General features: G+C 45.2%; 1 protein-coding gene and 1 long non-coding RNA gene across 3 annotated transcripts in view; one reads left to right on the top strand and one right to left on the bottom strand.

The window, feature by feature from the left end:
• Nucleotides 1-2239: 2239 nt before the first annotated feature.
• On the bottom strand, nucleotides 2240-14530 carry LOC128322861 (uncharacterized). Its single transcript, XR_008306034.1, has 3 exons — nucleotides 13904-14530; nucleotides 11822-11895; nucleotides 2240-3210 (listed from the first exon to the last, which is right to left on the bottom strand). It is a non-coding gene; the product is annotated as an uncharacterized LOC128322861 (long non-coding RNA).
• POMGNT1 (protein O-linked mannose N-acetylglucosaminyltransferase 1 (beta 1,2-)) overlaps nucleotides 14367-16027 on the top strand; it is a 51403-nt gene continuing 49742 nt past the window's right edge. The window contains exon 1 of one of the 2 annotated variants that reach the window (XM_053244962.1): nucleotides 14367-14574. The gene's annotated coding sequence lies outside the window, so the exon portion shown is untranslated. The remainder of the gene's footprint in view (nucleotides 14575-16027) is intronic. The other variant, XM_053244963.1, reaches the window with a different exon arrangement.

The following is a 16027-nucleotide window of genomic DNA, read 5'->3' as shown; positions in this document are numbered from 1 at the left end:
GTCAACTTTGGATGCTGATTTGTTGCACACTGCAATCCTGCCTGTATGAATTTGTTTATTTAATTTGAGGAGAATTCAATCATCACTATTTATGATGGGTCAAGAGGATCCATTTCAAACGTTAAACAATGAACTTCTGGCAGAATTTGCAAAAAAGAACTATTAGTATCCTCAAATGTGTGATTCTTTTGCCTCTTTCAGTAGGGGTAGTATATAGCATTAAGTTCTGTTCAACTGAGAGGAACAGGAAACACACACACACACACACACACACACACACACACACACACACACATCCATTATACCAGTAATAATCTCCAGCCCATTTACTTTCATTAGGGTTGCACAATGTACAACTCCTGAACCACTCAAGGCAAATCCTGACATCTGGCTTGTTTATTCCAACAGAGTGAGCTGTGTGTGCCAGGTGGGTGAGGGGGGGCTCTGTCATGGGGCCATGTGAAGCGAAGTCCTCAGGAGGCAAGTGCACTAAAGGGTGGTAAGTGTGGGCACCTGCCCCACCCCATTTCAGGAGAAGACAAAGCAGCCAGGCTTGGTACTGGAGGAGAAACGTGTGGGGAGGGGAGAGGGAGCACTAATCATGGTGCAGCAGTACAGCAGCAAGGAAGAGCGGCCAGCCAGTGAAGCTGTTGCTGTTGGATGCATACCCCATGGTGCCTTGCCAAACAGCAAGCAGTGATGAAGCAGCCCATAAGGCAAGGCCAGCAACATAGAGAAGGGGGGGCAGCATCTGGGGCAATGAGGTGGAGGTGAAGGAGGTGGGGCCAGTGAGGGGGTAGGGGTGGCAAGTAGGTTGCCTCAGATGGCAAAAGGCAATGAGCTGGCAGTGGTTGTGTGTGATGCACAGGGGCATGGAACCCAAAAGCAGAGTGTGCCCAAACAGACAATCAGTAAGTCCAGGCAATAGACTGTCTTGCAGAATGTGGCAAAGACCATTTAATAATGGCATCTTACAGCACTACGTTTTATGTGCATAAGGAATTGGAAGTAGAGCTGCCACCTTTGTTTCTGGCAAGATACATGTGTATGGCATGCTGGGGGAATTCTCCCTGTGCATGGCAGAGAAAATCAACAGGTGTAGCTTTTACCAACATAATCATATCTGCCAACATGTCCCTATTTTTCCATTCACCGGAATGGGAAAATAGGGACGTGTTGGCAGGTATGGATGATACAGTAATGGAGAAAACTCAGCTTCCTACAGCTCTGCTGGTCATGCAGTTAAAGGAGCCCTGTTAGAAACAAAGGTAGCAATCCTAACTAGAAGTATGACTCTAGAGTCTAGGATGATGCCTCCCCAGGCTCAATCCAGTTCCAGAAAGCATGACCTGCAAGGTCTTCATTGTGTGAGCTCATCTGTCACCATTAGCACATCGTCATAAAAACAAGGTTTTACTTGTATATATTTGTCCCACCACCCTGCTGTGTAGCCTTAGATTTCTCTTTGTTGGAAAGAACAGATTTCTCCCTGTGCACCATGCATGCATTTCCTGCGCAGGAGCAGGGCTTCCTGGTCAAGATAGCGGTTTCCGGGAAGGGTTAATTCCAGCACCACTCTCTTCAGAAATTAATCCCTGTGAAAGATGGCAAGAAGCCCACAGAGATATTTAGGGTATGCACAAACATACAGAGGATGTGGAATAACCTAAAAGACTTCAGAAGAGGGCAGGAGGCCCAAGGACTGAGGCATTTAGTGCAGGGTATGAACAAATAAACAAAGGAAGAGGAAACATCCCAAAGGGTGCAGAACAGCAGCCTCCACCCAGACTATAGGTAGGACACTGACATTATGCCCCCCCACTCCCGAAAGGAATGACTGTTCCAGTCTAGTTCATGCACTAGCAGATATTTTATTAGTCTTATTTTGCATTGTATATTTTTATTATGTTGTGAGCCGCCCCAAGCAGTAGCGTACTGGAGGGGTTGGGTATAAATACTTTAAACAAACAGACAAATGTTGATATGTTGCACAACCAGTTGCACAAAACACTGCAAAACACACTGCACAAAATGTAGTCAAACACAATGCACAACATGCTGCACAATCGGTTGCACAATGCATTGTGCAAATTTGTATGCATTTCAGAGGCCTTTCACTAATGGCTGCATAACATCATTAAGCACTCCAGCTTTCCACAACTCCACAAACTTCTTTGGAGCACCTAATTTCTCTTGTCATGCTAGCCATGTCAGCCAATTTTTTTTGGAAGGGGGGAGAAATCACAATGTTTCAAGCAGAAGCTCTTCATCAGGAGAATAGCTGTCCAAAAGACCAGCTTTAAGGACAAGACAAAGACATGGTTTTTAGGAAGAGTACTCTCTAGCAAAGCCATTCGAATCCACAGTCTTTGGGCCAAACTCTGTGTGATGGCAGTAGAACCATGTCTGCAAGGGATTTAAAAGGCACATTCAGCAGCCCATAGATGTTCAGGGACAGTGATGTCTGCAGAGAGCCAAGAAAGATGCAGAGAGTGATTAGTGGCAGCAACACATGGTCTCTGAACCTGACAGCCTGGTTGGTGTTTGTGAGCGAATGAACTGGGAGTGGTGCTACCAGAGTGCCCATGTAGTGGTGCCCTTGCAGGCTCCAGTCCTAGCCACCCTGCCCCATACTGGGGGAGAGTGTGTAGTGACTGAAGCAAGGCCTTTCCCTACGCTAGCAGCACTCGGTGTGCTGTGACTGTTCTGCTCTATGTGGTCAGGCCTCAATTCTGAAAAACAAACCGGTCCATGGGTGTTTGGCCAGCAGTAGCAATTGCTGGAGTGGAGTGCCCAGCATTCATCAGCAGGAAGCATACATCTGGCCCCCATGCCACCTGGGTGGGAGAAACCGCTCTCAGCTGTCAAGGGAGGAAATAATGGTTAGCCAACACTGTTTAGCCAAGTCGTAGCTGACAACAGTGAATGAGGAGAGAGAGAGAGATGGAAGACATTTGAAGCATTTTTACTAAGACAACTTCTTGACAGGTTAAATAGTAAGACTGAGCTCCCACATGGAGGGAGGAGGAGAGCACTCCTTCTCAGCCTTGACACAGGAAGAATATATATATTGCATAAAGATGGCAGCTTTCCACAATGGATCTGTTTCTGTTGACTGCACTCTGTGGCTTCATGCGCTGAGAAGCAAGCTGGCACACAGCAAGCACTGCAGTGCTAGGACATGGCTGCAAAGTTCCATTGATGCACTTCCTGTGGGAAGATTTCCAAGCAGCAATGGATGTCCTTTCTCCCATCCTATCACCAGAGGCGGATACGTCCTCTCCCAACACCTGTTAACTCTTACTTCCCACACTGGAAGAAAAGCCCATGTGAACATTTATTTAAAAACTAGCTGGCTTGGGCACAAAGCATCTACGCCTCCACTGCCTGGCCGGCCCACTTCTCCCCCCACCCACACGCCCAGCTTCTCCCCCCGCCAACCCCTGGTTTTTGGCTGGTTGGCGGGCAGGCTGGAAAGCCAGCCAACAACCTCCTCCCACCTGCCCACCAATTCCTGGTGGCCGGTCCGGGCCAGCCCACCTCCTTCTGCTGCTCCCTGTGGCCAGCCACACGCTGACGGGAGCAGACCGCTTCTCCCCCCCCCCCACACACACACACCTGCAGTTTCTGGCTGGCAGGCCAGTCGGAAAACCGTCCCGCCACCTTCTCCCGCCTGCCAGCCCACCAGCCAGCCAATTCCTGGCAGCTGGGCCAGCCCACTGTCGCCTGCTCCCACCGGCCGGGCGGCCTGCCACTTGCTTCTGCCAGCCAGCTGCCCACTGGCGGCCGGCATCCCTATTTTCTCCCCATCCCTAATCGGCAGCTCTTTGCGAACTCTTGCGAGAGCTGCCACACATGGGATTAGCGGCAGGTGCGCCTAGGAGACATAAATATATATATTTGCAGGCATTAAAATGCAGGCTGAGCTAGAAAAAGGAAAAAATCAACAGCCAGGTGACAACAAATTAGGCTGCTTTAAAACAGGCCAGATGGCAACCAAATAACTTTGCACCCCAGTAGACACATGCCCTTTCCTAGTTCCTTCCATAATGGTTTTATGGATTGTTTTAATGTGTCTGTGTGTGAGCCGTTTTGGAGAAAAGGTGTAATAAAAAGCTTTTTAAAATTATATGTGTATATATATATACACCTCTCTCTCTCTCTCTCTCTCTCTCTCTCTCTCAGGTAGAAACTGGCAGTTAGTTAACTTCCCTAGAAGTGTGAGTTTTACACATCCCCACTGTGAAGAAAGGACATGGAGTGAAAATTATCATTTGCTTGACCGCATGAGCCTGTTCATACTTTTTGATCCTGTGAGCTCCTTTCTGTCCACTTTTTATTTGACACTTATATGAATCTAAATAGCTAGTAATTAGCACAAGCATAACAGAGCAGCAGAGTTTCCATTCCGGCTCCACCATGAAATCAGCCTGAATAGTGTAGTCATCAACTGCAAGGCAGCATGCGGGAGCTAGCCAGCCATTTAATTAATCTGCTTCAGACAGCCCAGTGAGACTCCAGCCCACCCATGCTTATCAGAGACCGGCAATGGGCCAGGGGAGGGGAGGGGGCAGAACAGGGCCATAGATGTAAAGGAGGACAGGGTTCCGGTTCTTTTAATAGTTGTGAAGAAGGGGGAATTTCAGTACGTGCAGCTTTTCCCACCTTTGCCTGACAAGCTGCACTTGTCAATGTTTATTTCTCCTATAACACTATTAAAGATACAAGAAATCTGTCCTCCTCTGCATCTGACCATGTTAAAATATAACACAGATATGTTAAAATATAACGCAGATATGGTCTTGTCCTTACAACAGCCATATACAAAGGGGGACAGGGCAACTGTATTTTTACCAGTGGTGCAGAAGAGGACATTTTGTGTGCTGCTTTTCTCACCCTTGCATGCTACACCTGCTGAAATTCCCTTTTCTATTAAAAGGAACTATTCAAGGTGTCGGGACAGCTAGTCGCCCTTTCTGTACCCAGATTCTGCCTGGATGCTGGATGAGATAATTCTAACCCTATGCTTTGGAAGGAAGCCTCTGCCACTCCTCTTACATGGGCTATGTAACAAATAAGTAGTGAAGCAGATCTTCAGTGACCTGGCTTAAAGGTGAAAATGTTGAGCAGTGGCCTTACATTATATCCACATTCGGTTCAATTGTTCGGTTCAATTGTTCGGTTCAATTGCTCTCTGGGGCTGCATTTCAAAGTCAACAAGTAACCTCACACAAATAGTAGCACAGTGGTTTATCCCACTAAAATAATTATAGCACTGATTTCTTCCTGTAACCATTCCAATGTGATTCTCACACATATGCACCAGGACTGCCCCTGAGTAATTTCATTTTGGCAAACTTTATTTATGTACAATTGAACTTTTCCATTCATTCCATGTATCTTTGATTTTCTCTTTTTTAAAAAAACTGCTTGGTCACAGGGGCATAGGGACCATAGAGCAATGGGGGGAACGATTGTCCCCCCAGCCACCAGGGTCTAGGGGATCTGCCAAGGCACGCCCTCAGACAGGGTGCCTCTTTGCCCTTCCCGCACCCAGCTGGTGAATGAAGCGCTCACCAGCTGGGAGTGCGAGGCACACCCCTCTCCTCTCCAGCCTGTGATTCAATAAAACGCTGGCTGTGCTGAGTGGAAAAGCAATGAAACGCTGTCAGGGGAGGGATGGGAGCAGTCCGAATGGACCCTCTCCCCGATTTTGGCCCTGCCCCTGAGTCTCATGTCAGTTGCATGGGGGTGGGGGCAATGCTGAGAACTGGGCTGTCACCCCTGGCAGAGCTTCCCTTCCCCAGTTAGCTATTTATGGAATCGCAGACTGAGAAATCCTTTCCCTGCCTCCCTGAGAAGGCAGGGAAAGGAGTTCCCAGTCAGCGATTCCACAAACCGCTGACTGGGGAAAGGGAAGCTCTGCCAGGGCTGATGGGCCCCAATCCCGGCACTGGCCCCACCCCATTACGCCTGATGTCAGGTGCAGGGGGCATGGCTTGGGGCATGCGCAATGGTAGAACCTAGGGGGTGGGGCAGCTGCTGGAGGACACTGTCCTCCGGCTGTGGCCAAGCTCCCTACACTTCATAGACAAAGTATCTGAGCTACACAGGACTTTCTTGGTGGCAAACAAAAAGCATTGTCTGAATGGAAACCTTGTAGTTTCTCCTTATATCAAAAGCTGATTAAGAAGTGTAAGAAAAAAGTCTCAGTCTCTGAGACCAATCTCAGTACGTGGCTTCACACATCACAGAGAACACGACTGAACTCCAGAGCACACATGAGAGCCTGACTTCTAGGCTGGGGAAGGACATACCAACACTGAGTATATCGTCCGAACCCACTGATGTTAGCAGATTCTACTACTTGCAATTCCAAACCCAAAATCTGTAACCTACATCAAATCTAGGTTACAGATGTTGGGTTTGGACCCACAAGTAGGGTGGAATATGCCAACATCGGTGAGCTCAGATGTCATGCCCAATGGCAGCATGTCCTTCCCAACACCGAACGTCAGGCTCCCATGCATAGTTTAGAGTTCAGTTGCCCCCTGAGATTGATTTGAGACTGGAAGTGGGTGGTGGCCAGTGCTTTCACACCGGAAAAACACCTGTGTGTTGGGATCCCTGCACACTCCGGCTAAGCTGCCAATTCAATATGATAAGTGAAGTTGGCCAGTATGTCACATTAATGACAGGTGTATTTTAAAGAACCAGTCATGGCCCCAAATTTTAAACAATAACTTCCAGGTATCTTTGGCACATGTGTTTTCAGTTTGAAACCAGAAATGTTGAAAGGAAAACAGGCTTGCCAGTGGAAAGTATCTGCCAACTACCAGTACAATGGACTGGTACTAAGGAATATTTAAAGGTGAAGAGAAACTGTTCATTACCCTCAGGGAATAACCAGTTTGCTTCGTGTTGAAAATCTGCATTTTCAGAGCTCTTATAGCATTTACTCACAGGAAGCAAGATGAGGGCAATAGAAAGTAGAAATTTTGGAGTCAATATGGCTTTTTTAATATACCTAACTAAAAATTAATAACATCAGAGCCATAAGTTTGTATCTACCCCATATAGTGGTCAATACAGAATTTAGTTTGAACTAGCCGACTCTGCACAGAGCATCTGTGCGCTCTTTGGGGCCGGCGGTCACCTCTCCTCCCACTTCTGCCCCAGTCTCTGCTTCTAGGCCTAGCCACCTCTCCTCCCCACTGCCACTTCTCCCCCCCCCCCCCGACTTTCTTTCCCCCCCTCCTGGGCCTTGCCTCTGGCCTCCGCGGCCATGCCCGCCGCCGCGGCAACCAATCCTCCTAGGTGTGCCTCATCCAATCAGGCGTATCCGCTGCCCAGCCAATCAGCTGGGCTCTGGGACGCACATTCCAAGGCACACCCAGGAGAATTAATATAATAGATGCTGACATCAAAACCTTGGAGTGAATTCCATGTCAGTGAACTTCTGAACCAGTAACACAATCTTTTGGCCATAATTTGAGTACCTGAAGTTCAGGTCATACAAGGGGTGAAGGTGTGCCTTATTGTCAGGTATCTCTCAGTGAAAATGTATTCTTCCATAGAAATTATGCAACAGAGAAATGTCTCATTACCACCACCACTGGAGTTAGCAGCAAATCTGACCTGGAAGAAATTTTCCTTCTCCTCCTAAATATGGCATGCAAGTAATTCTGAGTGATAAGCAGTACCAACACTGTCTCCCCACAGCAGAAAGTTCCTTAACTCATTGGTATGAGTCCATTCCATGTGTAGCCATTTCCTACCTAAAACTGTATTCTTCTTTGATATCTTGGGGTGAAAGAAAATGCACACACATACACATATCTTACACAAAAACATTCGATCCACACACATGTCATGTAGGCAACCCTTAAGGCACCAGAATAAAAACCTAATAAGACTACATTAGATAAGCAAACATTGTCTTTGCTTATGATTAACATTTTTCTTAGGGTGGTGGGATTTCTACTTCCATCCATGCCATTATGCTGCCACCTGGTGGCTCAGTGATGCAATCTTCATTAGACATCCTCCTCATTCTTAATACTAAAATGGGACATTTCTGGATGGCAATTTATTCTAATATGCACTTAAGCTGCAATGAGAGATTTTAGCATGGTATCCAAATGACATCAAAGAACATGCTATTTCTTAGTGCCATCTGCTCGCCATTTGCTGACAATCTATGAAAGGACCATCCCTTTCGAATACTGCAATATTTGAAATCCATTTAAATACATTAACATCTTTTAAAATGTATTTTTTCATGGATAGTCACAGTTCATGGATAGTCAACAAACAGCCAGCATGTAACACTAGCAAACAGTACAACATTCTTTGACATCCTCTGGATTCCCTGGAAAATCTCTCATTGCAATTTGTGTTCATGTTAGAATAAATTGCTGTCTGGAAATGCCCAGGATTACATCTTAAGAGTGTTACAAATTGCAGCCCTTGGGGCTTTTCTGTCATGCCCACCTTTGTTTTTTCATACACACACCCTTTGTTTGCTTAACATCCAGCCTGAAGAAACATCCAACCTGAAGAAGAGTTGTAATTTGTAATCTTGCTCAGTATTTTATATTTTAATTTGTTCTAATAAAAATAATACCCCTTTTTAAAAAAATAATCTAATAGAGCACATTATCTTTGTAAGACACAATTGTAGTCCAATGCAGATGTTTGCAATCTGTCTCCTCTTAAGCCTCTGTATTGCTCCCCTTGCCTACTTCCTCTCACTTCTGGTCTTCACTTTAAGCTTCTTGTACATTCATATAGTTCAGCTTGTTCCCCTTAAATATACAAGAAGCATAAAGTAAAGACAAATAGTGAGAGAAAGCTAGCAAACAGCATGGTACAAATAAGTTACATGGTAAACATGAAGAGCAGAGAACATCAGACGAGTAGCAGCATTTAGGACATAGTGAAAAGACAAGGTTATAGCTTCTCCCCTTCCGAGTATGCTCCTCCCTGGCCTCTTTGCTCTCTAGGCACCAATATTCTCAAACAGAGCCTAAGCCTGCCCCCTCTGTTCCTTGCCTGCATCCCTTGCCTACATGCAGCTTCCTATCACTCTGATTCCTTCCCACCTGACACTTTCTCTGTTTCAAGCACCTCATTAAAATACATCTCTTCACTGCAGCTTATCTCAATTGACTTCCCTTTTATTTTACTTTCCCTTCCTCTCTAAAGGGTCTTCCTAGACTGTAAGCCTAAAGGCAGGGACTGGTTGGACTTTTGTTTTGTTCCTTAATTCTGTACAGCACTTAGAAACTTTCAGTGTAATAAAGAGTAATACTATAATTGGCGGTGTGTGTGTGTGTGTATGCCATTGGGATTTATTGGTTCTGGACAAACAAAACAAAGTATTTCTTTACACAATCCATACCATAGTTAACATACAGATGTAACCATAGCAAAATATGGAGAGGAGAGCTGGTCTTGTGGTAGTAAGCATGACTTGCCCCCTTAGCTAAGCAGGGTCCATCCTGTTTGCATATGAATGGGAGACTAGAAGTCTGAGCACTGAAAAATATTCCCCTTAGGGGATAGAGCCTCTCTGGGAAGAGCAGAAGGTTCCAAGTTCCCTCCCTGGCAGCATCTCCAAGATAGGGCTGAGAGAGATTCCTGCCAGCAACCTTGGAGAAACTGCTGCCAGTCTGTGAAGACAATACTTAGCTAGTTAGACCAATGGTCTGATTCAGTATATGGCAGCTTCCTATGTTCCTATATGGTGAGGGCCATTAGCTTTGATAGCTTTTTAAAAAAGGATTAGACAAATTCATAAAAACCAAATCTATCAATGGTTATCAGCCATAACCGTCTTGGGATTGCTTTAATGAAAGGCGGTATATAAATTTAACAAAAAATAAAATAAATAAAATAAATAGCTAAATGGAACCTCCATGTGCAGAGGAGGTATACCTTGGAATATATTGATTTCTGGGGACAGGGAATAGCCATCATCTTCCATACCCTACCTCTGCACTGCCCAACTTGGGCCACCCAAGCAGTGGTCCCTCTATTTTTTTTCATCTCTGTGTGGAATGAGTTTTGTTCTGGGCGGCAGCATCAAGGCACTGTATGCGCACATGCATTCAGAGTGGGGCCTTTCTAATTCAACTTGAGCGGGGTCTAAAATTAACTGAGTGAACATCGAAAAACTTGTGAGCGTGCACATGTGCTCACGCCTTAGAGAGAAAAGTGAGCCCAAGGCATCTGATGGACTGCTGTTGGCAAAAGAATGTTAGACTAGGTAAATCTTTGACTGCTTTGCAAAGCATGTATTTTGGTCCACTGTAGAAATGCAGATTTGTCCCTCATTTTCTCAGATAACCTGTTTCTTGTTGGCAAGTGAACATTTTATATTTCTCAATGGCTTAGTATAGAGGTTTATGGAGTGATCAGCCATCCCTCCTTCTAAAGAGATAACAGGGAGTGAACCCTTGTCTTGACTGACACACTGGTGAACTCCAGGGCAGCCAATCAGTACACCAGGAGGTGGATGGGACCTAGAGAGCGGTTGCAGGGGATTCTGGGAATAAGAAGGGCAGTCTTTGTTAGAGAAGAAGCTATGCTGGAGGTGCTCAGCAGGACATGTGGCCATGGAGGCTAGCTGCAGGAGAATGACTCTGCAGATCCTTGAAAGATAGGAGGGCCGGAAGCTTGAATTCTCATCTGGAGTTTGGTGAGTCCAAGGAAAGGAAGTCTGGGCTTTGGCTTTGGAAAAATTAATTTAGGGGAACGTTTGTTTAGTCAGACTTTGTGTTAGAAACTCATATTTCTTTGGTGTGTGTGCTTTTGCATATCCCTGATACTGTTTTATTTTTGTTTACCTGTAACATAATTAAAATAAGAAACACTAGCCTACGCCCATCCTACCTAGGCTGCAAAAGACTATAAACATTTAAGCGTGCATTAAGACAACCTATTTTTGTAATCTTACTAAGTATTCTTAACTGTATCTAAAAGCTAGAAGTCTCAGACGGAAGCAGTCTGTAGTAATTAAATAAAACTGGGATGCTTTTTTGTTGTTGTTATTTTCTTTTTTACAAGCCTCTCTGAGTTGGTTTTTAACTCAGGAAAAGAGTGGGGGTGAAGGGGGATTTTATCTCGGGCAAACATATCCTCAGACATTCAGCAGCTATCAGTTTTCTCATTCCATGTAAGGTTACATGTGGAAAGGTTTTTTTGTATTTGCCCAATACCCAGTGCCGGAGGGACCTCGGATTACAGCACCCAATCCACGGGTCCAGTTCTCAGCAAATTTTAGGGTGCTTGGTGGCAGTATTTTGAACCTACCAATAATTACAGAATAGTTTTAGGAGAAGCCTAGCCAGGCAGCTTGGCAGGGATGATTCAATATTTTCTTTCCCTCATGTGAGCTTGCTCTGAGACAAAGGCTTTAATCCACTACGTCTTAGTATATATATCATATTGACTATTTGCTATTGAACATACAGTTCCAGCCAGCAGATATGTAAACCATTGCTCCTTTCTATAGTAGCAACCTGCAGGCAGCAACCAAAAGCCTATGCCAGAAGGATTGTCCATGTGGGTTCTGGAATAAGGATGTTAAGTCTAGCAAGAGACAAAAGAGAAATATTTCTGCATTCAGCCTCATTGGAAATAGGGACTTAGGGAGGATAAATAAAGGTGGGGTGATGGTATATTTGGACTGGAGGCGTTGCCAAGGGGTTAGATTAAGTTGGGCATCCACATTGCCCTGGGGAAAGGGAGAAATCTGGCAGGGGATTATTCATATTTTCTTTTTTGCATCCCCATTCCTACTTTTTTATAGTTCTACCTTGATGCAGATCTTGCCTCTATCACTGCTTTTTCATCTTGTTCCCAAGGTCTTGAAATTGGTGGTCTCAAAATCTGAAAAATGCAATAAATAAATATTGAACAATGACCCATAGAGATGCATTGTATTGAAAACGTTGTATAAATTGCTGCTGAAGAGTTGCATTCCTAACACTGGAGGTCAAGTAGTCAGTACCATGCAGTCTGCCTCTCATTGCTCTGCGCAAATCCCAGCTATGAGCATGATAGTGTAGAGGGCCCCAGTGTGTCCAATGAATATATTCTTTCTCTCTTTCTTTTAAACTCTAGAGGTGGAAATACTTGTTGAATATTCAGCTGAAATTGCATATTCAGGACCAACATTGATTTCTGAAGATTTTGTAACAGCAGTCAACATCTCACAATCTCTGACATGCAGCAGTCAGTATTTAACAATAGCCAATTGCTTAGTATTTGACATGTGCTGGCATTGCAGCAGTGAACATTTGACAGAAAAACTGGCATGCAGTAGCAGTCAATAGATGACCATTTGCCATAGGCATCTTGCAACAGAACTTGGTAACTGTAAATTACAAATCAAAAGAGATGAATTTTGATGCCAAATTTCAACTCCAACATTTGAATGTTGAATTTCAGAATTATGCTTTGAATCAAAATCTGATGAAATGTGGGGGGGAAATCAGACTTTTACAATTGTGCAAATTTTCATATCAGTTCTAAAAAATTCAGTTCATATGCTAGGTGTAACTTGAGCACTCATAGTCTTCCTCCTCCAACAGATTAGCAGCTTTCATTTAAAACAACAACAAGAACTTTGTTGCTCAATGAGTCTGCTCTGCTTCAATACAGGTATCCGTCATCCCTCCCAAAATAGCAGCCAGCTAAGTGCTTGGCTCAGCTACCGCAGAGGTATGGCCATAAATGATTCCTAGCAGCAGCCCCTCAACTTGGCAACTGCCTGGCTTTAGTGGGACCTAAAGGGAGAGAGAAAGAATGGTTTTATGTTTCTCATGCAATCCAAATTTGTAATTTTTAGATACTGAGCAGCATTCAGACAAAGTTACCCAACAGTAGAACTCAGGAGTTATCTATTCTACTCATGACCACTTAATTTCAATTATTCAGGAGTAATTTAATCTGGCTGCTGCCCTTTTTTTAATGTTTAGATCCTCTTCTACTTTGTTTCTGTGTTTCTCAATTCTCACCCTATCCTGTAGAATGCATGCAGGAGTCCACCCTCAGTCTTCAAGACAAGGTGGGGTAGTGAGCCAAATAATAACACTACCAATAAATCAAAGCTCTTTCCTTAGCTTCCTCTGCTTTCCCAAATTTCTGAGTTGTGGAGGGGTGATGTTTCCTCCTAAAGCCAGAGGTTAAAATAATCCCTTCCACACAATTTGCTTTTAAGCAGCAACTAAAGCCCTATTTACATGCTATGTTCAACACTTATATAAAGAGTGTACCATGTACCATTCTGTACATAGGTAGTTATTCACATGTTATGTTGAACACTGATACAACAGTACACTTCCTCCTATCTGTATCCTGAAGGGGCCTGTACCTAGGTTCACTTTTAAAATGAATGTAGGTACAGAAACATGTACATGTACATCTGAACACAGCAGGTACAACATAATGTCTGAATAGGACTGTCACTGAAGTGGCTTCCAGTCATCTTCCATTCCCATCAGATTCTTGATTCTAACCTGTAAAAGCTCTGTGGGTGGGTAGCCTTTATGTCAGTGGGAAGGAATGTTTGTAACCAATTTTTTTTTAAAAAAAAATCCTTAATTTTTAAATAAATTGTTGTTTGACTCCCACCCCCTCACCACATATCGAATTCCTCACACAGAACAAATAAGGCTATTCTTTTATCTGGCCCAACTGTTTTAAAATGCAAGATTTCGAAGTCACATAGACTTCATTCTTCAGCCAATGTGTATTGTTCTGTGGAATTTGGACGCAGGGGGAAGTTCCCAGGAAATCTGCCCGTTACACTCCGCCACCCGAACCCCTAGACAACTCTAGACGCAGCAACTGGTCGCATGTGAACAAACTATGTACATGTGAGGGTGGTGCACACCGTGTATGCATTGCACAAACGTTTTCCTCTGCAAAAGCGGCATCTGTGATGGAAAACCGTCATACAGAAAGCAGCCCTGACTCTGTGCCGGGACTCCTTTTCTTTTCGCCAGTCTTCGGCCGACTATTCGTTGCGCGTCTACAGCCGCTCATAAACCCCAGGGCAGCACAGGAATAACTTGCACGTGCTTCGGCCGGCTGGCAGTTCCACCCTGCGGCTACAGCCAAGGCTGGAGGAGCTGCTCTGCCTTCCCAACAAGCAGACAGCCTAGTCTGTTCCACTCCGTCCAGGGGCGGGGCTACATTTTTAATACGCGGCACAGCAGCCAATCGCACAAACTGCAGCACCCCTGCCTGACAGCTCTGCGCTGCAAAACAGAGGCCTCGCCCCTTTCTGCGCTCCGCCCCTTCACCTCTTCTGGCGACCTGGCTAGACGCCTTGCCGGAGTCGTCTCCTTTAAGAGCGGGCGTCTAGCTGTATATCCCGCGCCGGAAGCAGAGAGGCACGTCAGTTTCCAGCCTCGCCAAGAAAACGCCTGTTAGTGGTCAGAGTGTGGGGGGGAAAGGGACCGAGGTTCCCCACTGCTGCTGTTGAACACGCGCGGCTGCTGGAGCACACTGAGCTGCGCCCGGCCATGGACAAGGCTCCCCTCTCAGCCCCCTTGAAAGGCAGTAAGTAGATCCATCTTCATTTGGAGCTGCATACGGTGTAAAAACGTGTGTGAGAGAGATCTGTTATGGATCGGCTTACCCACCACCCTTCCCCCCCCCAAGACTCTATGATCCATTTTGCATCATCACCACCACCTCTTTTTTTTTTTAATGTTCTGGCAACCTGCTAGCAATCGCTTTATCCTTAACTCACTCCATTTTATGTTGCTGCAAATCAATGCCGACTACTCAGCCTGCCCTTACTAACGCGCGCGGGTGGGGGGCGTGTCACAGGAGGGTAGGAATATCTTCCACTTTCCCAACTTCATTGCTTGAGGCTTATTTTCAGCCCCATAACCGCAAGGTCTTCCCTTCACAGGGCTGTCTCCTCTCCCTTCCTGAATGCCTTCCATCTATTTATAGGCATGGATGCAGGGCAGATCGAAAAGTTGCTTCCCATCCAGTCTTGGGAGGGAAGATGGAAATAGGTCTCAGTAGTATAAAAGGTAACTCTGAAAAGATTCCTGGTTCTTATATGGTGCATCCTTTCTCCTCAGAGATACTTCTGTTGCTCAGTTTTGTGTGACATACCAGCAGTGAATTCTAGCCCTGTTTCCTTGGAGGTGATTCTCATTGTCTTCAGAGTGACTTGCTTCTAAGTAAATGTGCTTTGGCTTGGAGACTTTGCCACTGATGCAAGCTTATTTGCTGCTTCCATTTCCTCCTGGAGCACATACTCTGTTCAGAGGATTCTCCCTCCAGATAAGAACATGTAATCCGTTTAGTGTTGGCAAGCCTGTGGCCAGTTTCCATCTACCACCTCCTCTTAAATCTGTGAGGTCACTGGGGAGGGGACCTGTGCACAGGTGCTGACTGAGGAGATGAAGGATCCATGATAGCGTTCACATCTGAATAACCCATTGATATCAGTAGCAGTCAGATGACAAAAATAACTAATCTTTGCAAGGTTTCTCTCACTTAATTGAAGTAGTTGCAAAATGAGAAATATAGGAATAGTTAGTCTCTGGAGTAACTAGTCTTCAGAAGCATGTTGGAGATGCTTCTTGCATGAATTCCCAGCAGCATATAGCATAGCTTCTCTACTGTAAATCTTTCTGAGGAAGAATGAAGGTAAACTTACCTCCCATACTTTTTAAAATTCATCTAACATCACTTTCGCCTGTGCATCTGCAGAAGCCATCTTTTTTCCTGAATAAAAACTATGACAACTCTGGACCTATCCCAAGTGGTCTTGGGACCGACGCACATTGCTAGTCACGTGCTTGATTTGGTCTTTCACTCTGATCCGGGAGGTGTTCCATGGGTGGGGACTCCTGTGATTTCCCCATTGTCATGGATGGACCACCATCTGGTTAAGGTTGGACTCACAATCCCTTCCCACCTCCTCAGGGGTGAGGGGTCTATTAGGATGGTATGCCTGAGAAGGTTATTGGATCCAATAGGATTCCAAGAT

The sequence above is a fragment of the Hemicordylus capensis genome, chromosome 4, assembly GCF_027244095.1.
Source record: "Hemicordylus capensis ecotype Gifberg chromosome 4, rHemCap1.1.pri, whole genome shotgun sequence".
Classification (NCBI taxonomy): domain Eukaryota; kingdom Metazoa; phylum Chordata; class Lepidosauria; order Squamata; family Cordylidae; genus Hemicordylus; species Hemicordylus capensis.
Note: the sequence above shows the minus strand (reverse complement) of the source record. Positions and strands in the feature narration are given on the sequence as shown.